This window comes from Hermetia illucens, chromosome 4 (assembly GCF_905115235.1).
Source record: "Hermetia illucens chromosome 4, iHerIll2.2.curated.20191125, whole genome shotgun sequence".
Classification (NCBI taxonomy): domain Eukaryota; kingdom Metazoa; phylum Arthropoda; class Insecta; order Diptera; family Stratiomyidae; genus Hermetia; species Hermetia illucens.
Genome location: NC_051852.1, coordinates 28,014,146 through 28,036,042, shown reverse-complemented (window position 1 = coordinate 28,036,042; position 21,897 = coordinate 28,014,146). Strand labels below are relative to the sequence as shown.

Genomic DNA, 21,897 nt, shown 5'->3' with positions numbered 1-21,897 from the left:
GCCTCATCTCCTTTTTCCTACCATAGATATTGTCCTTATAAACTTTGCTAGCGAAAAGTTTTCAGTAAGCTGAAATAGGCTCTGTTGGCAGCCAGCAACCGTGCGCGGATTTCATCGTCATAGCTGTTATCAGTTGTATTTTTGAACATAGATAGGAGAATTTTTCAACGATCTCAAAGTCGTAGTCTTTTATCTTTATTGTTTTCCTTTGACCTACTTCTTCATTAATGAGCAGCTCGAGATCTTGCGCCGCCTGCTCGATCTGGATGAAGGTAGACTGTACATCTCGGGTTGTTCTTCCCATTATGTCAATATGGTCTACGCTAGTAGTTAGGTGGACTTGAAGAGGATGGTGCCTCTCGCATTGACATTTGCATGCGAATCACTTTCTCTAGGGTCAGGTTAAAGAGGACGATAGGGCATCCCCTATTCTTACACCGTTGTTGATGTCGAATGGTCTTGAGAGTAATCCTGCTGCTTTTATTTGGCTTCGCACATTGGTCAGGGTCAGCCTAGTTAGTCTTATCAATTTTTTCAGGATACTGAATTCTCTCATGGCCGTGTACAGTTCTATCCTGGTTATGCTGTCATAGGCGGCTTTAACGTCGATGAAAAGATGGTGCAACTGATTCCCATATTCCAACAGTTTCTCCATCGCTTGTCGCAGAGAGAAAATCTGATCTGTTGCTGATTTGCCTGGAGTGAAACCTCTTCGGTATGGGGGCCATGGATGTTCTGGACATATGGGGCAAGATGCCGGAGAAGATCTTATAGATGGTACTCAGCAACGTGATACCGCTATAGTTAGATCACACTTTGCGGGAATTATTGTCAGTAGAGGTAGAACCGTCCAGCTTGAAGTGAGTACAGGCCTCTAAAAAGATTCGCGCTGTTGCTGGAATACACTGACGGGTAGCGTTACGCAAGGTTGAAGTCTTTCCGGGAGAATCGGGACCTAATGACTTTGAATTTTTCTACGACAATTAAAGAGGGAAGACCTAACCACAAAAATACAACGAAGTAATATTACAGAGGGTTGAATGAGCTTGCAATCGAGGGGGACCACAATGTGAAAAGAAAAATTCCGGTGATACTGTATTACGTACAGTACGTAGTGTCTTAGTTAAATTGTAGGGAAGCAGAATCTTCACTAGACGAAGTAGATGGAAATGATAAAGGAGGGCAGATCGTTGGTAAAAATGAAAATAATAGAGGATGCGGTACAAATTCGGAGCAAAAGAATGGAATATGAAATCATCAAGCAATACTCTGCAAGATCAATTGAAAAAGAAAGGAGGTGGTCTATAAAATAATTGATGAGGGAAATTTAGGTGAAGCAAATTTGGCAAGGGGTACTTTATGGTTAACTTTCCTTTAGATTATGCCTGCAAGGATTCACTAACTATAAGATAGAATGCTGCCAGCATCGAAGGTGATTTTGACTAGTGTGGACTATCAGGCGGAGAAGCATTTGCTGTATAGGGATAAGCAATGTAATCAACAAGGTTGTCAAAATGAAGCAAATACATATGAACACAAGCCGAGAAACATTTTGGCAGACCGATGTCATCTCTCCAGCAATTCAAAAATGGAGCTTGTAGCCACATTGGGCGCCACGTACAATAAACGCAGAAGTGGGGAACATCGGATGGATGCCGATTCTGGAGGAAACATAAGGGCATGGGAATAATCACCGAGATGATACTCATTCATACGGATTAAGTGACCACCCATTTCAACTTATTGATCTAGATTTTTTCCACGATTTTTGGACCCTTAGACTGATTTCTTGCACTTAAGAGTAGACTCAGCGATAATATGGGGAAATAAACTGCCACTTGGGGCAGTTGTTGTGGGATATTGTAGTCATAGCAAGCGTTTCTACCAATTTAGTTTGGATAGTTCTCTACATTGCCTTAAACGTGCGAAGACACCAGAAGAACCCATAGTATGCCCTGTTTTACTTGCCGTGATTAACCTGAGGCTAGGCTTGGAAATGCTCTTTCTGTCTGAAAAAAACAAGGAGAAGGCAGGTTGACCTCATTGAAAGTAAATTTCGCACCCCGATAAAACTGAAACAATAATCAGAAAGACAAATGAAAACCTATATATTAGTGTCCCTGCCAATGTTGCCGCAAGCGGAATGATTCTGGTATGAGAACTTGTGACAAAAAGTTACCTCTATATGGGCGTACTTAATTTTAAGCAAAAAGATAAGATACATATTTTTGTTGTATTTTGTGTCAAGCCCATGTATATCAGACCACCGAACTGAATACTAAAAGTCTAAGATTGATTGATTATTGTAACACGCTTTTTCACAAAGACAGGATGTCTTTCTCGTTGTTTTGAAAGATGACCGGTTTAGTTGGATGAGCGACAATTAAATTTTCTTTATCCATAATACCCAAAGCGAAAATGTCGCGACATCTTCCTTCAATGTCGTAGCGCTTTTGAAAGGACTTTTCTGTAATTTATGAATGACTTCACGTTGTTTTCGAACTGCTACCCTTCGCAGCGTGTCATTTCATTTTATGCCAAACTTAGCGGGTGATTACATACCTTTATAACATGGTGGAGTGCATTCACCGAAACCGCTACTTTGTTTTCGCGATTTTACGGAAATTTTGGTCTATTTCATGAAGTGAAGACAGGCAGCGTAACGCTCCCAGTTCAACTTTTCAGTAACTTGGTCATTCAGCAAAATGTGTTATTGCCAAATATTAACTTTGTCATGATTTCTGTTAAAAAGTAGTGAAAAGTACCTATTCAACCAAAAAGATACTGGGGAAGTGTACTGAGGTACTGACGAACTTCAAAAGGTATTATACTAAATTTGGTACCTTTGGTAATAAAAAGTCAAGACTGGTTCCAGCTGCAAGATAGGTTTATTTTCATGAGCTAATTAAGTACCTTAAAAAAACATGACAAATCTTTGAGAGTGTCAGTGATTACAAAAAAGAACTTGTATCGTCGCAAATTAGGATCACCATTTACTACTCCAGGTGTGAAGAACGTTCAAGGCACGTCGTAGTTATTCAATGGAAGCTATATTTTGATTGAATAACAAGCAGAAATCGCTTAACTTAATTATGCCCATAAAGCTTGAAAGATAATGGTTGAACGCCTTAAACCATACGATCTCAGTCGTGGGAATATTCGAAAGTTGTATATGCTAAACACCATGCAGCATTATGTTAATGATATTTCGCAACACTTTTGAGTGATGAGTAGCTCGGGGAGGTCCAGTAAGTAAACAGCAACGTGCCGAACAAAAGAAACAAACGTTTCCAAATATCTGCTGTGCTCTCCCATGATTATTTTTCAATCACATTAACATTTTATTAGCTAAACAAAAACTCTCAAAGAGCCGAACAATAAAAACTGAAACGATTTGAAAAAACATCATACAACAGGGTCAAAATTATTCATGTATTCGTATAAGTTCTCACCTGGCCATGTCCAGCCCAAGGTACCACCAGCAATATCACATTATAGTCTTACAATCTGTGAAGGAACCACTGCACTTTGATATGTAAATCATAGCCCCAATTCCCAAAGCCCAAAATCTATCTCTGAGCCTATATATCATTTGAATAATATGCAGATATAAACCCTTCCATGGAAACAGCTTACTACCTTCTCAAATTACCCCGAGCACCATGCCAAGAAGCCGATATATGCCAGAGAGGTACACAGGGATATCTGTATCTGTATCACATGTAGATACTATGCTTGAACGGAAGCAGTCAGCCCCAGAAAATTTGTATAGTTTTATGACTATGTGACAAGAAAAGTAACTTGTATAAATAAATATTGTAGATTCAATGGTGTGTTGGTGCCTGTCCTGAAGTGTTTTTGGCGCAAAAGGGATTATGTATTGGGATAGGGGACATGTCCAGCAGTTTGGGAGTATCATTTCTGCGAATATTCAAATTAGTCATTGCAAAACGACAGAAGAAATGGTGACCGACACAAGAAGTATTTCCTATGTTGAGAAAGATACAATCGATATGCCTAAAGATACAAACAAGTCAGAGATGTTGTTATTCGTTGCAGTGACTGGTAGACCGTAAAATGTCTGGCCACCTGTCTACCTTGAAAAGAGTGTCCTATATCTTTGTTTTGGTGGTGAGCATATTTTTTATGCGTAAGGAAAAATATTGGAATTTGGATGATAGTGATGATTAGAAACGAATATGTTTGACGCAAAAAATTGCCTCGCAAAATACCGTGGACCGGAAGTTTTGAACCTGATTTAAGATTTCGGTTTCTCGTGAGGAAGTCAATAAGATACAGTTGGGAACAAGTCAATTATTTGATAGAACGGAAATGCTTTGATGTTCCAGCAGGAAACCGGCCGTTTGGCAATTTAGACTAGGAAACCGGCATTCAGTCACTTAAAGCACAGTCTTAATCCGCTCTTCTAAAGTAATGAAAATCTGCTCCCAAAGTATTCTTTTCAATGAAGATACAAACAAGTCAAAGCAGCAGCCATGAAAGCTTATCTGAACTGCCGATACGCTCGTGTATCTACATAAACTTGTATATAAAACTTTTTATGGCTTTCAGAGTTAAATTCCTCAAATAAAAGTAAATAGCATTGACTCACATAAGACACGAAAAAATGCATGCCTACCGAAGTATCTGCAGATAACGTACAACCATTAAATATTTTTTATCAGCCTTAGCAAGCACATAACTCTAAGATACTTGTACTATAAATAATTATTCAATGAGTCACTTCACGGGTATAGAACCGCAGAGTGCGACAAGCTCCAGTGCTTCTACGACAAACAATGTACCATTCAGAGACCGTTAATATTGACCCAATGAAAGAAAATTCAATTAAAAAAAATTTCATTCCCTTCTTAACTAATTTACCAACTGACAAAATTAAACCATTGAAGTTATATCTGATAGTCTCTTCCCCCAAAACTTAGTGTGTAGTTCCATTAAAGATGTTTTCAAGAAGCTACGAATGTTAAGTATCTTATCCCCGTACATCGCGACCGTTGTCATTCTCCAAACCGTCTTAAGACTCTTCTGGTTCTTTAAAAACGCGTCTGGGACCCATAAATTGGATGAAATGCCCCAATACAAGCGACTTATTTACGAATGTATGCTTGGCGTAGTTAATCACTTTTTTAAGCTTTTTCGAATGCGATGTAGTATCTAAAGTAGTTATTAGCCTTTCCATACAGATAGATGACTGTATGAATGTACGTTGTTTTCGTAAGAAATGATTTCTCAGACTATTGAACCATTTGCTAGTTCCAAAAGAGTCTTAGACAAGATTTTTCAGTGACTGGTCACGAACGCTTTTGTGTACCCAGAGGCCAAGTAGTTCGGCCTACACATTTGCACGGTGCTGGGTATGGTCTGCATACCTTAGCATGGTTGCGGGGCTCAAAACTTGTCTTAATTGTTTATTATTATTGCTCTTTAATTTTTTATTATTCTTACGATCAAATATATCTGTCTTTACTGTTTCGAGACTCTCAGGGTCCAGCCAGTTCTTCCTACGCTTTCAAGCGCACAGCGAGTCCAAATGTTTGCTAGTTTGGAATTTTAATTCACTTTTTAACGTTTCATGCCACAAATTTAGCACTCACATAAGTCCGACTGAAATCGGACACCCGGCTTGGTACCGGGTTATCTAAAATACCCTTTTCCACTATACCGGAGAACACATTAACAAAACCAAAAAGAAAACAACAACACTAAACGCAAATCACTCTTACACTATTCAGATTTTTCCGGGTTCAATAGCTTCCCGATCAAGTGAACTGCACTGCCCGGAAACCGGATCTATTCCATGGAAAATTCAATGAAAACACCAAATAGGACCACTCAGACGACAAGATACAACAGAAAGATTTTCCAAGTAACCGAGGAAAACTCCCTCTCAAAGTGCATGAAAAAAATTTTCCCGACGAAACATAAATACAACCGATTCAATGGGGCCACACTTACAAACTGAACGGTCTCGGTCTCACGTCGTCGGAAAATGAGACACAACGGGTTCAGTTGGGTCTTGTCGGCCTTTCTGAAAATATTTAGTTGCTATTATTAATGTTGTTGTTGCTTCCCGACGCTGCACAGCATCATATGCGAGCGGTATCTGAGCGAGAATTGGGGGAGTGAACCGTTTGACGACCTTCACCACCCGTCCATGAGGGGTTAAAGATTTTCATGAGATGAACGATGCTGCTCGATGCTTCGACTCGGCAGCTACCTTCCACTAGGCACTGGATTACCATGAGAGCGAAGATACATTCCGGCGTGGCACCGGTGGGTACAGCGACGGGAGGCTGTAGGTCGAGTGGGTTGAGTGGGTTGTTTGGTGTGCAGAGAGAGAAAATTTGTGGGTAGAGTGCCTTGGCTCGATTTGCTGTGGAGGAAAATGCGGGAAAAGCTTTTGCAGATGTGTGGAGTGGAAATGTTGTTTGGTTGTTCAGGTCAGCCAGCGGCAGGCGATCCAAAGCTTTTGCAGATTGGAAAATACATTCTGGGACAGATATGCGTACGGTGTTTTCAGATGTACATAGGCGAATTCTGGGATTTGGTTAGCTATTTTGATGTTCTATATATCTTCTATGGTTTCATGACAATCACCGGGAAAGTACGATCAATAATGTCATTACACGGATATTTTCGACCATTATTTGCACAACCAGTTCATTTTCTATATGATGTCATAAATTGCAACAAATTCATACAAGAAGTACAATTGCAATCAACTTTAACTTTGTTAATGTTAGCAAGACTTCCACAAAACTTTCCAGTATCAAGCTATATGTTATGCGTCGTATTTTTTGAATGAAGCTAGCAAAGATCCTTCGAAGATTCATTTGAGCAGATATCTGGATGGTGGTGCTGTATCTTCAGCCCTACATTTAATTTGGGGGTGTCTTTCTAACTTTTTGAGACCTTTCATTTGGACAGTTTCTAAGAATAGGCTCTGCCACATGAAGCGATACTATTTGACATACTACTACCAGAAAGTACTAATGAACACCTTTCATTTGAATCCTGTCAAGCTCAACGTAAAAGCGTATCATTTCCTGCACACAACCTGAATCTCGACAAATTTCTTGTCAATAGGTACAAGCATTCCCGAATGAATAGTGTGTCGTAGAATAATAGCAGAACAGATGGACAGACAGACAAACAAGGCTAGGAGTGTTGGGAGATATATGTAGGTGAACAAAATTCCCCAAACTCTCCAAAATGCATAAAAGTAGGAACACACCGGTACCTAAGTCACCTTTTGATCTCCTTAGAATTAAACGTGTAAAATTATCTGAATTTACCAAAGAAAAAGACGGAATTCCGCAAGCTGGACGCTTTGGGTATAAAGGTTTTTTTTTCATCTTATGAGAAAAATCATGCGTTTTCCATTTCTATATTGCTAAAAATTCGAAATATTCCTTGATATATCAAACTTCACCGTTCGCCTTATATGTGATATCACACACGTCTTAGATTGCGATAAATTCATGTGAAATACACCACTTTGATCTTCTTTAACATTGTTAATAATAGTTGAATTTCCTTCAATTTTTCCAAAATTCCAAGAATACACTCAAAGCTTTTCCTGCTTGCTGTAAGAAGCGACTAAAAGGGATAAAAATTTGTTGGCAACCTGCAAATTTTGAAACTTCATTGCTATCGAAACGTCAACAACGCTTCGGATAGGGACTGACATAACAGTAACGACCTTTTGCTATTGAAAATGGATTTTGATTGATTTCTGGAATGTGCGCCCTCTCCTCGACAACTCTGGAGAGTATTATCCTCTTTCCTGCGGCAATGTGCTTTTGTACTCTGGAAAGCAAAGTGATGGCAGACGTGATTCTGTCGAGTTGCTTCTGATGGCTGCTGGAAACCGCGCTCTCTTCACCTGGGGTCTCTGACAGACTTCTAACTACAAGATTTCGGTCCATCTTAAGAAGCATCACAATTGCACAATACTACACACCAACGTAGACTTCTGACATAGCGGGAAAGGATGCTTTCTTCAAGCAATTAAACGTAGTCTAGAGGAGGTTTCCTAAAGGTGATATTGTGATAGTGATGGGTAATCTGAATGCGAAGGTGGGATCTGAGAACTCGGATATGTCATGTCTTGACGACCTCAATGGTAATGGTAGGAGGTTCTCGGGTTTTCGCAACTTCCACTGGCTCGTCATTGGTGACACATTGTTCGAGCACAGAGCTTGCCATAAAGTCAGTTGAAATTCAATGTGACAGACGACGTACGAGCAATCAGATCGACCACTTTGCGATCAGTAGTAGGTTTAGGAATTGTCTCTTGGATGTGCGCAACAAGAGAGGTGCTGATATCGGCCTCGAAAGGAATCAACATCTGATAGTCGCTCACGTTCGCTTGCATGTTTCGTTCGCCACTTCTCTCAGGGTTGGGGAGCTACGACCCCCTAAGTTCAATATCGACCGCTTACATGACCCAGCTGTCGCTAGACAGTGGGAGAGCTATCTTGTTGATCGGACGGCGGATATACTAAGTATAACCCGTCTGAAAATATCGTTGAACACTGAACGGCCATAAAAATGCTTTTTTCTCGGATACTGCGTAGGTCGTCGACCACGTCATAAGATCTGGTTGACTGCAGATGGATGAACGGGAGGGGTTAAAGGCTCTACTAACCGCTGCGAGTGATGGCGGGCGTGACGCGCTCAAACTCCGATACCGAGCGAAATTTCGAAAGTTCAGCCTAATGTACCCCGTGGCCGCTGGCCAGAGCTGGATACCGCATCACGAAAGAGCTTGAATGTGGTTGCAAATCTTTCGATGGTCTTGTGAACGACATCAACGGTCGAATTCTCATCTACGATGATGAACAATTGAATAGGTGGAAAGAACACTTTACCATAGTTGTTAACCGTATCGCATCTAGTGAGGATGAAATGGCTAGTCTCCGTAACATGTGGATACGGACTCTTCCTCCAAGCAGAAGAGAAATCATTTCGGCCATGAATGCACTCAGATGGGGTAAAGCCGCTGGGCTTAATGGTCTCTCCGCAGAGTTATTTATCGCTGCATCTGTAGTTGCTGCAAATCTGCTGCTTTCGCTCGTAAGGAAATCTTGGGAACCCGAGACCTTTCCCAGAGAGTGAAAGGAGAGAATGATCATCAAGATCCCAAAGAAGTGGATCCGTTTTAAGTGCGGCAATTGGCGTGGTATCAGCTTACTATCTGCCGTCGCAAAATAATAGTTAAAAGAATTCCGGAATGCATCAAAAAATATCTCGAAAGCTTGATCGACAGAGAGCAGGCTGGGTTCAGCTCCGCATCTTCCTGCATTGAAAAACATCAACATCTTACCGATCTTAGAGCAGTTTAGTTGTCAGCTTCACCTGCTCTTCATCGGTTTTGAGAAAGCGTTCGATATCATGAATAGGGAGTGTATATGGAGTGATTTTTATGAAATTCTGAGCTATCAACACGGAGATCACATGTTAGTGCGGAAAAAATCTGCACGATTGAAAAAAAAATATTTTCCGGCTAATGCTACGGCGCATGTTTAAACATTGGAGGCCTTCCAATGCTAAAGTCACAGAAATATTCTCTGCTTTAGTAGAACAGTTTACACTGCATAACTTACGGAAGGCATCTATTATCCGCCTCGCCAAGGCATCTGCTGACAAATAGACGATAACCGCTCAGCTATGAGCGGAAAAGCGTACAAACTTCTGGGTTTTAGAAAATCCTTTTTGGCTAGATACTGCCGCAAGTGATAGGTATTCTGTATTCAAAGAGGGAAAAAATAATGTTGATGTCAATTTCTGTAGGTTCAGTGAAGATTTGTTGTACAAGATTATCTACGGAATGAACATATATACATACCATATTTAACAATAATGAGAATGATTGTTTGACATGATTGGAAGACCATGAGAAGAATGATCCGATCCTCTTTTGAAATTTATTTATTTATTGTTTATGCATGGTAGATATGGTAGGCCGCATTTGATGTATACGGAGAAAGTAAAAGAGGCAAGTTGCGTTTACTAACGCAATCAATGTGCTTGAATAGACGTGGCTCTACTAAGTTGACCCGACTATGCAATACTTTGTCTTCGTTCTAGAAATTCATGGCGTTGCATTAGAAAACACAGATTGTAAATGAATTCGAGGAGAATGGATTTGAGATGTTCAAGTGGAACTTGCAACGTGTAGACCAGGTTAACTTCCCACACAAGACCCTTTAATCGCTCAACGATTGTTAAATGCTACCATATATCATAATTCCTGGAAAGTTTCTAAAGAACATTGAACTCGGCTGGCAAGTGGATCATGACCAACAAGTTGGCATTATCTCAGGATTAGACGATGTTATCCTAGATTGGATGCGCAATGCTGACTTCACTACCGGCCAAACCATACTGTTAGAAACTCCCTGATTTGATGTTTTTCTATTAATTGAAGAGTAGAACATATATGATTTCCATTTACCATAGGTGGGGAATTGCACGTCAACCGCATTTACGCGCTGTCGTTTGCGGTTACCTTAAATAAACTTCACCTCCCGTCAGGACTAGCCGCACTTCTCTACTATTCTGTGCTAAGTGCTCATTGGGCGGCCCACCCGTCGACCATCTTGGAAGAGTGGATTCCATTGCATGACATAGCCAGCAATGCAATCGTCATCGCACTGCCACTTCTGGCTTTCCTTCCAAATCCAGAGACATTTGGTTAAGGTCCATGACCCGATGACCGAGCAAATAGATGTCACCAGTGTTTGAAGAAAGATGTCATCGTTCATTGAAATCCTGCACGTCCTCTGGACAGTACAGCTTGCAAAACTTCACCGATAACAAAAAAAAGACAATATCGACGACAAGATGCAACCTTGGCGACTCCGCTTTGAACCTCAAATTCTTCTAAGATTCGGTGCGGCGGTGACATAGGTTTAAGGCTCCATGAATTTATTATTTGTGGCAAGCAATCTGCTTGCAAGAATGGCCGTGCTTTGTCAAGCCAACTTTATCTGCAGTAGGTGCAGAGGTAGAATAAAATTTGAGTTTGGTCAGTCCGTCCTGCAGTATGCCTTGTCCGAGACCCGGGTCAATGGCACCTCAGCGGACGGTGATGCATGAAGGAATGACTGATTATCACCGACTGTGGGTCCTCTGTTCAGCTGGGCACCCTCTGTACCATGAAATTTATACAACCTGCGACTACTCCTACACACAATATTTGAATAGTAGATACCCCCAATGGAAAGTGATATGCTGATTCCATCAGATAAGGCTTCCGTCCAAGTCCAGAATTAAGTGCCGAATGAAAGCGACAAATTTGAAATGATCTAACTAGAAGATTTGAATCAGCATCCAACCAATTAAACAATGGGAATCTACAATCGAAACCGTGTTTCGACTAAAAGCGCAGTCATAGAAAAGCTTGAAAAACCAAACTGCAACTGCATACGCTCACGGTTCGAACCGTTTCTTTCTTTTTCACTAATATCTGTCGTGTAACCGATAACCTTCGTAACGTTTTCTAGGGCCATCTTGTTGCATATTCCAGTGGCATCTAAAGTAAGACATGTGATATTTTATATAATGACTTCAGAGTACCCCGGTCATATGTCTAAAAGCCAAAGGCCCCACTTATATTCCTAATCTAGTCAGCACGCACACTAAACGATTTCTTACATCAGTTTCTGGATCGTAAGCCTACCATCGGTTTGCTCTAGATATCTTATTTCCTCCTCCCATTTCCGCCAGCGAATAAACTTGTTCTCTCGGACCTCAGGGACATTACCGTAGTTAAGATATTGAGATGAAGTCCTGAATTTAAGCCTGTGGGAGTATCCGTAGTGTTTTTAATGCCCCGAGAGAGACTGAGTGAAATTTTAATTATCGTGTCCTTTCCGTGAAGCCATTCCTTAACAGTAATCGTCAGCCTGTAGTACAACCAAATATTTTTTGAAACTTTTTGCGTTGCCGCCATATTTCTAAGGATCATTCCTTTTCAGCGATCATCAAATACTGAACGATAGCCTTCACTTGCGATTTTGCAGATGTTCTTCTCCATTTTCCAAACTATCGACCGCCATCATTCGCCATTCCAATGCGAACATAAGTTTTCTTTCTGCAGTTTGTAATGACAACCGCTTCCGTTTTTTCCTCTGTATCAATTCAACACTGAAACTAAAGACAATGGTGTATCTTTGGAGTGGAGTATTGTTGTAGTTTTCCCGAAGTTGGAAGATTAGGTACATCATTTTATATGATCTTTCATGATAACGGTCCTAGTACACAGCCCTGTGGGGTAACCACGTAGATAACAAACTTTGAATTCGTCATTAGTACCATCTGAGGTCCTTTTTTCTGTCAGAAAACAATTATCAACAGAAATGAAATAGATAGAGATACCAACCGACTCTGGAGGTTTCCCTGTTAAGCTCTGATTACTTCCTGATCTTACTCTTTTCGTGAGCTACATTTTCGGCCAAGCTAGCATTGGACGAACCACATTGTTGATTTGATAAGTTGCCTTCTCCCTCCAAAACTGGAAGTAATCTAATCTAATCTGGGTAGGAGCTCCTCCAGTAGAATGACACATCTATAGATTGACCAAATGAAGCAACAACACAATCTTCTATCATTTCTATAATACAAGGAAGAAACTTTCTTGAGATGCATACCGTGAACTACTAAACGGAAGTGTCTATGTTCTTGTGGACGGGATAATAATTAAATAATTTTCAGGATAAAATTAATGTAATTGATCTTCAAACTCGGTGAGTACATTTCTACAAATTTATGACCATTTTTTAGTAAAGCTCAATGACTTATTAGATTGAGTGATGGTCAAGCGACCGTCTCGGATGGAAGGAAGAGCTATCCCAAAAACTTAAAACAAGTGGGTAAAATTGACCGTGTAAGTCCGCGCGCCCTAAATACTGAAGCTCCACTGAAGTCTCCCCGTAATACGTTCTTTTGAACATTTCCGTCCTTCACAAGTTCTTTCAACGATGCGTGGTACCGCACTGGAACTTGCAAAACACAAAAGGACTATGGAAACCGAAGAAGACACGTGAGCTAAACCGGGAAAATAAAAAAAGGAAATACTGTAACACTCGCAACGCGAGCCCCATCGAGAAGGAAGATCCATGACAGATCACATCTACGATCGATGCTACTGTTATCTCAGATCTTCATGAGGAGTGGTTTTTGGAGTTCTCATCCGGTCTTGGTATCCCCAGGACATAAAAATGAAGGGTCCCCCTTTAAACATTTCCTATCGCTTCGCGGAACAAATGGCTTGAATTTCTTGTACGCTTCCACGTTGACCTGTTTTTCCTTTCCTGGTCGGTACTTCAACAATTTGCTACTCCCCCAGCAACTGAGTCTACTGCTAAGAAATGTATATCTTCGTACTGGGCTGTCTGATATACTGGAATGGTCAAACCACTACGATAACCGCGTAATGCTTCACATAAGGAATTGTTTGATGTTGGTGTTATAGCAGCTAGCAGCCCAGTGCTTGGTGTTGTGGTGTCCAATATAGAGACCATTTCTTTATACATTTTTCAGTTTAGATAGAATTTTTGCTCAACAGTAACATCCTTTATAGACCCTCGTCTCGATAGTTCTTCGTTTGGGAATGATAATCTTCACCTGACCGCCAGTACAGGCTTCACGTTACTTGTTTTACGTTAAACCTGAATGGGAACTTCATTATGCTTTCTTATTGTCATTTCATTGAGAATGGGTGCGATTCCGATGAGGCCGGTCACAGCGCTTTGATAGCAGCTAAATGTGTTTGATTTGGTTAAGTATCCTTAGGTGTGTCATCACATTTCTAACAAAATAAAAATTAATCTCTACTCGGAAATCTTTGAACGGGTCCGTGGAGCAGCGGAAAAAACCCACTCGCGAACCTATACTCGACGAATCCGCGACGTAAAGCTTTACATAAGCCATTTGGAAGGACAAACTCAGTGTGTTCGGAAATCTGTAGAAGCTTAAACAGGAAGCATGGCAAAACCGACTATCTTTTCCAGTCTACCGATTTCAACCGATACCCCTCTAACTTTCTCCGCTCAACTCCAAACCCGGAAATAAATCCTGCAAACTTTCTCCATAGTCACGTTACCGGCCGGCAACAAAATCGATGAAAATCCATTTTCCCAAAAGCTTTCCTACTTTCTCACTGTTGTTATTGGAGCTCTTGTGTCACATACCTTAAAAACTTCCCCCGAAAAGAAAAAAAACTGATGTCTGACTTTCACTTCGGCCGGCCGGAATTTTCCAGACTGGAGAGATTTGTTGCGGCTGAGCTAAACTTTTTGTTTTTGTTATTTCCTTTTTATCCCGGCGCTTTTCCTTTTTCTTCTAGTATTGTTATTGTTCCTATTTATAAGACTCCTGGAAAAGGAAAAAACGAATAAATAGTGTGGAGATTTGACAGGCAACCATCTATTCACCACCACCTTCCACCTTCAATCCTGTGCGGAACAAAAAAATAATTCTTTGAGTGGTAGAGACGGAAAACGCAACAAGTATTTTATTCCTTTCTCCAACACTTTAGATATATATTAATAGCTTGTTCGGCTTCTTGATGTTTAACGATCCGTTAAGCGAAGAAAATTGTGGAGGAGACCTCGCCCGCGGTATTTTCATCCCTTACAATGGGGAGTTTGAAAAATTATTTTAAAAATGAGAGTCGAGCTTTTAGAGTGATTATGATATTTCTTATTCTTTCACGATTAGATTTTTCATTTTCTGAGAGTTTTCGTTTTTCTTATCACTTGGGAGTTTTCTTATAACAATAGCCGGCGACGAGGAACAATGATTGAAACGGAAACGCCCAAGAAATTAATTTCTTTTGAGTGAGACTGGAGGTTAGAAAATGTCTCTGCAAATTAGAAATAAATTTTTTGAATCCTCTTGTTGGTGGTGGATGAAAAGTTATTGGAACGATTCAAAGAGAGATGAAAGCTGATTAATAGGGTGCGGATCGAATTCGTCTGGAGGTTGTAAGCAACCAATTTGTGATTGTTTTTGGTAATTAACTGGTAGATTATGGAGGATGAGGCTTTAATGAAGGGTTTTTTGGTGCTTCTGGGGAAAGTTAAGAGGATTTCGAAAAATTTTCATTAGAGATTTTGAATTGATTTGTAGGAATTCAATTAAAATACCAGAGCATGACAACGTGCGTTAGCTTGGAACTCTCTTTCTGTATTGCTTCTTGCTATTTCCGGGCTTTAGCAGTTCAACATATGTATGTAGTTAGAGAGGGGCCCCAAGATGGGAGTATTTGAGGTTCGCTTCATGCCATTACTTAATTGATCATGTTTTCTAGAAAATTTTAAAGTTTTGAACAAGCTAAGGAATTCAATTGAGTTCTGATCGAGTAAGTTGCTCTGCTGAAATTCATAGTAGAGGGTTGGTTTTCGAACTAGTCGACTCAGTGTCCGTCCCCAGCTTCTGTTCGCCCCGTGTCCTAGTAAATGGTAGTAAGCCATATGCCTTTGACAGCAAGTGCATGCTATTCTGGAACATATGAAAATATTTACCTAAAGTATTGGCAAGACGGTTTGCTGCTCAAATCAATCAGGGTACTTGATCCTAAGAGCCTAGACCCTGTGAGTTGGGAATTGGGAACACACTCAAAGTTTTTCCTGCTTGTTATAAAGGGCGACTTAGAAGGACAGAAATTTATGGGCTAGCAGCCTGTAAATTTCGAAACTTTATTTTGTTAAAGGATACCGATTTCAAGTCCGTATTCACTTGATGTCGGATCGGACCAAATGAGAAGCAACTTAATCCCTCTTTCTTGGGTCCACAAATTCCTCGTTTAAGGCTTAGCACCCAAATTTCAAAAGTATTAGGCGAAGACGGCTTTACGTTTTCTTACTAGGGCAGAGGCAAATCGTCAGTTGCGACCTCACTCGGATAGCGACTGACCTCACGCCGAAGTCCTTTGGCTACCATTTAGCTTTCTAGGGTGCAAAAGAACAATGCCTTTACAATAACTGGAAATAGAGGAGTACTCTCCGGAGTCCCACCATCTTCGCGTAGGTCCAGAATGTTCAAATTATATCGGTGGAATTTCCGCTCGGTTTAGGGAAAACGAGCATTCTGAGGGCTCTCGATACCGTTGAAGAGGAGTGCGCGCACATTCTAGAAACCAATCATAGTTCGTTTCTAATACAATTACAATTTACAATTTTTTAAACGTCAGTTCAGCCAGCAAGACCTAATTTACACGACAACGATTACTCCGTGTGAAGTAGTTCCGCTCTTTCAAATTGTCCTCGTGGTTACGCTCTCCGTCAGGCGCTCGGTATCGCGGCAGAGTTACTCGGCTGCGGTCAGCTGGTGGATGTCAAAGCAAACGCGACTCTCGTTTCCTTCCGGTTTGGTCTGATTTCTGGAAGAAAGGCTTCAACTTGTCCAAAGAGATCCTTTTGAGCTTGCCACCGACATCCAAACTGGATGAGTACTCCCTACGCTCTAGTACCTTATAGAGGCCCTCGTATGATGGCTATAGCGGGTTCCAGAGGGCATCAGTCAAGTTACCCAGGGGAGTGAATTGCGTGTGCCGAGATGGGGAGTGTGTCTTTAATTTGGACCCGGCCTCTCTAAGGCCGTCTCTTTTGTCGAGGACCAGGTTACCAGGTAGCTGAAGTTTCTCCCTGTATACCAGCTTAGCAGGGCAGAACGAAAGCCAAGACCTATGACCAGGACGGCTCTTAGCGGACCATAATGGCTGTCTGCGGATGGTATGCAATTGTCTGCTGACGTTTGAATCCCAGTAACTTTCCGAGCTCCGAGAAGAGAGTGGATTCAAATGGCATTTCCTGATCTGTGATGATGACGACTGGAACACCAAAGTGCGGAATCCACTAGCGACAGAGGGCCTCACCACATGACTGCGCTGTTACGTCCTTCAGAAGTACTGCCTCAGGCCACCGCGTAAATCGATTAATGATCGCGAGGCAATACTTTTGGCCATGCGACTTCACACTTTTCGCAGCCGATTCGTTATCGTTATGCCAGGCCGAGCAAGATCATGTATCGAGCGAAACACTTCTTTACGAAAGCGGCCAGACTATATGGCTTAGGCCCCGTTTCAGAGATCTTCCAGTAGATAGAAAAATGTGAACCGTAGATATGGAACTCCTTGTACTTGTATATGGAGCCGGATTACAGGCTCTAAAGAACTGCGTCATCCTTCTGGGCCACAGCGATTGCTGAAAAATCGACGTAAAAAAATCGCTTCGTTATCTTGAATTTGATTATTTGAAAAACTGGTTGTGGAAAGTTCTGAATGACTGAAAGGGATCCTTGTCAATTGTTTGTTGCTCGTGTTTTTACGCAAAAAGTCTTTTTTGGTTATTAATGGCCGACTTCTCGGACTTGCGAGGAATTCTTTCCTGTTCAAATGATGAACTAAATTTTAATTCTTTTTTTACAATCTTCTAAATGTCAATTCGGCCGGTACGACAACAATTACTTCATGTGAAGTAATTCCGCTCTTTCAAATCGTCCTCGTGGTAGGTTGCGCTCTCCTTCAGTACGCCCGGTATCGCTCCGCTACACATTCGCTTGTGTCTTGCGTCCACTACTTCTTGCAAGGTTGCAGAGCTGCGACCCCCCAAATACAGCTGTTGCTCGACAGTGGGAACTATCTTGGGATCATACGGTGGATGCACTGAATAAGCCGCCTGAGGATATCGAAAAGCATTGGGTCGCCATCAATGATTTTTTCTCGGGTGCTACGCAGGTCGTCCACCACGTCCCGAAGGAGCCTCATAAGGTCTGGCTTACTGCTGAACCATGGAAACGCATCTATGAATGGAAGGAATTAGAAACTCTATTGGCCGTTACGAGGATGGTGGGTGTGATGGGGACGAAATCGGATACCTTGTGAAATGCCCAAAAATTCAACATACTGTGCGCCGTACCAAAAGGGAAGTGTATATTGCGTTGGTCCGCGAATCAGTGAAGAAGATAATGATTTAAAAGTGGGTACCGCATCATGGAAGTGTTTGCATGATGCCGCAAATCTTTCGATGGTCCAGTCAAGAACGTTAACGGTCGGTTTCTCATCCACGATGACAAGCAGCTGAAGAGGTGTAAGGAACACTTCACCACGGCTCCTACTCGTATTAAATCTGGTGAGGTTCCCCCTCTTATGGATGGAGTAGATAATCACCGTAACACGTGGGTACAGACTATTCCTCTAAGCAGGTAAAAAAGAAATAATTTCGGCCATTAATGCACTTAAAAGGATCAAAACCGCTAGACTTGACGATCTCCCTGCTGAGTTACTTATCGCTGCACATGCTGTTGCTGCAGATCTGCTACCTCCACTCGTACGGAAATCTAGGGAATCCGAGACCTTTCCCAACGAGTTGAAGAAGGAGATGGTCGTTAAGATTCCAGTGAAGAACAACCGTTTTGAGGTTTGAAAGGGTATTGGCGTGCCCCCTTTCGTTGCAAAGATAACAGCTAAAATAATTCTGGAATGCATCAAAAAAATATATTGAGAGCTTGATCAACAGATAGCAGGCTGGCGCTTTGGATATACACTGCAGACAATTCTGGAACAGTGCGTGGAGTTTAGATCTTCACTTTACCTGCTCTTTATCGATTTCAAGAAGACTTTCGAGTGGATGGCACCTGTATTGAGTCCGATAAATTGATGGGGTGGGGAGGGCATCTGAGTCATCATCATCATCAAAGGCGCAACAACCGCTATCCGGTATACGCCAGGGTCTGCCTCGCCTTATAGATATAGCCTTTATAGACTTTCCGGGCTGGATCATCTTCATCCATATGGATTAAATGACCCGCCCACCGCAACCTATCGAGCCGGATTTTATTCACAACCTGACGGTCATGGTATCGCTCATAGACTTCGTCGTTATGTAGGCTACGGAATCGTCCATCCTCATGTAGGGAGCCAAACATTTTTCAGAAGATTCTTCCCTCGAACGCGGCCAGGAGTTTGCAATTTTTCTCGCTAAGTACACGGGTCCACCAGGAATACATGAGGACTGGCAAGACCATAGTCTTGTACAGTAAGGCCTTGGGCCCTATGACGTTTCGTTTTTTTTTTGACGTAGTTTTTGTAAGCTGAAATATGCTCCGTAGGAAGCCAACAACCGTGCGCGGATTTCGTTGTCATAGCTGTTATCGGTTGTGAATTTTTCGACCTTAGATAGGAGAAATTTTCGACGGTCTCAAAGTTGTGGTCTATCTATCTATCTATATATCTATCTATCCCGTTTGACCAGTGCGGTTTGATATTGTTGGTTGGTTGATTTTTGGTGCTGACATTGCCATCATATATTTTGCCTTGCTTTCATTTATATGCAGCCCAAGATCTCGCGCCACCTACTCGATCTAGATGAAGGCAGTTTGTGCGCCTCGGGTCGTTCTTCGCATGATGTCGATATCGTCAGCATGGGCCAGTAGTTGGATGAACTTAAAGAGGATCGTACCCCTTGCATTTACCTCGGCATCACGGATCACTTTTTCCAGGGGCAGGTTAAAGAGGACCCATGATAAGACATCCCCTTGTCTTAGACCGTTATTGATGTCGAATGGTCTCGAGAGTGATCCTGCTACTGCTATCTGACCTAGCAAGATAGTGGAGAATATTTTATAGATGGTACTCAGCAACGTGATACCTCTATAATTGCTGCAGTCTGTGATATCTCCCTTTTTATGTATGGGACAGATAAGGCCTCGTTGCCAATCGCCAGGCATTGATTCGCTGTCCTACACCTTGAGCATTAGTTGATAAACCGCTTGGTGTAATTGGTCGCCTCCATATTTAACCAATTCGGCTGTAATTCCATCGGTTCCTGGCGACCTATGGTTTTAAGCTGATGGATTGCATGGACTGTTTCTTCTATACTTGATGGTGCCAGCATTTGTCCGCCGACTTCAGTTCGCAGGACCTCCAACTCGCCGATGATCTGGTTGTTGAGCAGTTCATCAAAGTACTCAACCCATCGCTCTAATATGCCCATTCTGTCAGATTCCCCTCTTTCTCTCGGGATTTTGGTGCTCCCTGATAATAGCTAAAATAACCCCGAAAGGTATAAAGAATTACCTCGGAGGGTTGTTCGACAGCGAGCAGGCTCAATGTAGCATCAACACCCTTGGAATTATTTTGGAACAGTGTGAGGACTTGAGCAATCTGCTTCACCTGCCCTTCATCGATTTTGAGATTTCGACAGAGTCAATAGAGATTGTATCTGTCATGCGCTAAGCAGGAGAGGTATTCCGTGGTTCACCGAGGTGTAATCCCAGAAGAATTTCAGCTCCAACGCGGATTCCGCCAGGGTTGCATCTTGTTACCCATATTATTTCATTGTGTTATCGGTCATGGTCTTCATGGTACCTTTTCCGAAGGATGTGGAGGAGTTCAATGGACCTTATACGGATTTCTTGACCGGAAATCGGTACCAGGAATTGGTTGCTTCCTGCGGGCCAGAGCTGATCCAAGCAAAGTCTGGACCTCTCGCTCGCTAGTAGCAATCCCTTTAATATTGTCTACTGTAAACTCAAGTTCACTGCATTGCATCTAATATAACTTTTATGAAGGGCGGAAACAAAATTTGACAAATCATCACGGAAACTTCAGTCATCAATTTCCTTTGGTACAGTCGATTACGCACCCGTTCTTGCCGCTGGAAATTCCTCGACACCTTACAATGAAGCATTTCCTCCCCATTTTATCCAAATGCAGTTATAAACCTAATAATTCGAAACCAAGCGTAATTGCCCCTTGATACAATCATAGCTGCCATTAAACACTATAAATTCTCGCTACCGCACTCTAATAACAACATGCTGTCTAAGATATGAGTTCTAGATAATCTTGCGTACTTGAGTATCTTGCAATCTATGTATGACCGATGTTCAGAAGCATGTCTTAAACTGGTTTCCCATGATCAGGTGGATTCGTGTAGAAAAATGCGGATTAAAAATAATGCGGCAGTTAGTGGCTTGAAGGCCTAGAAACACCTCTTTGAGAGAGGTAAGCGCAGTTATTAAAGGTAGCAAGTCCGTTATGAGTCATCAGTATCTTGTTTTGCTTGGAAGATAGTCTGGCGTTGTTACAACATATAACAATGTATTGTTGTAGTCACTGATCTTATTTTTCACAAGATAAAGATAGCATTGAAGTACTTCAAAGTATGGGACTGGATTTGACTTGGACTTGAAATCTTCTGGTTTTGGTTTTAACGGAAGCTTCACCAATCTATGATTGCGGCACCAAAAAACGGGCCAAGGTTTGTTTATTCGTTTTCCATATATAATTTTTGTCAGTAAGTCATACAAACTTATTATTAAACTGGAAACCGAAGCATGGTTCCTCCAAATTCAATAGTTTGAAGCGATCAAAGCCCCATAGAAATTATTTACACCAATCAGATTTCTAAAAATATTGTCAACTAACATGTGTAGGCGAACCGTTCTCTCAAATTAGTTGAATCGAATGGTCTCCACATGCCCACGTAGCATTTAGATAACCAATTAGTGTCGTCGAGATTGAAAATTTGTGATGTGTGACCGAAAGCAAAACTTCAAATTGCAAACATACTTTTTTTTGGATCATAATCGAAAAAACATTTAATTATGCTTTGTTAGATTTGAGCTGTTTAGATAGTGAACAAAATTTGCATAGACTTATCTTAAAATGTTTCATATGCATCTAAATCTTTTGGCGCCAAAAACTGTGGTCCATTCAGAGGTAACATAATGACGTCCAAACACCTTTTGCATTTCTGAATGGCAAAATTTACTACAATAGATGGTTCAGTTTACAATAGTAAGAAAGCGACCATTAATGCATACTCGCTTACTTGGCAACTTATTTTGATTTTCCCCGCCTTT

The 21,897-nt window shown here is 41.5% G+C and overlaps 1 protein-coding gene across 6 annotated transcripts in view; it reads right to left on the bottom strand.

Moving 5' to 3' along the window:
* The window catches only part of LOC119656197 (protein sprint), a 586,096-nt gene that overhangs the window by 235,901 nt on the left and 328,298 nt on the right, over positions 1–21,897 (bottom strand). The window contains exon 1 of one of the 6 annotated variants that reach the window (XM_038062580.1): positions 5,467–5,990. The exons of 4 other annotated variants lie outside the window; for them this stretch is intronic. The gene's annotated coding sequence lies outside the window, so the exon portion shown is untranslated. Of the gene's footprint in view, positions 1–5,466; positions 5,991–21,897 lie in introns of those variants that run through there. One more of the 6 variants, XM_038062581.1, reaches the window with a different exon arrangement.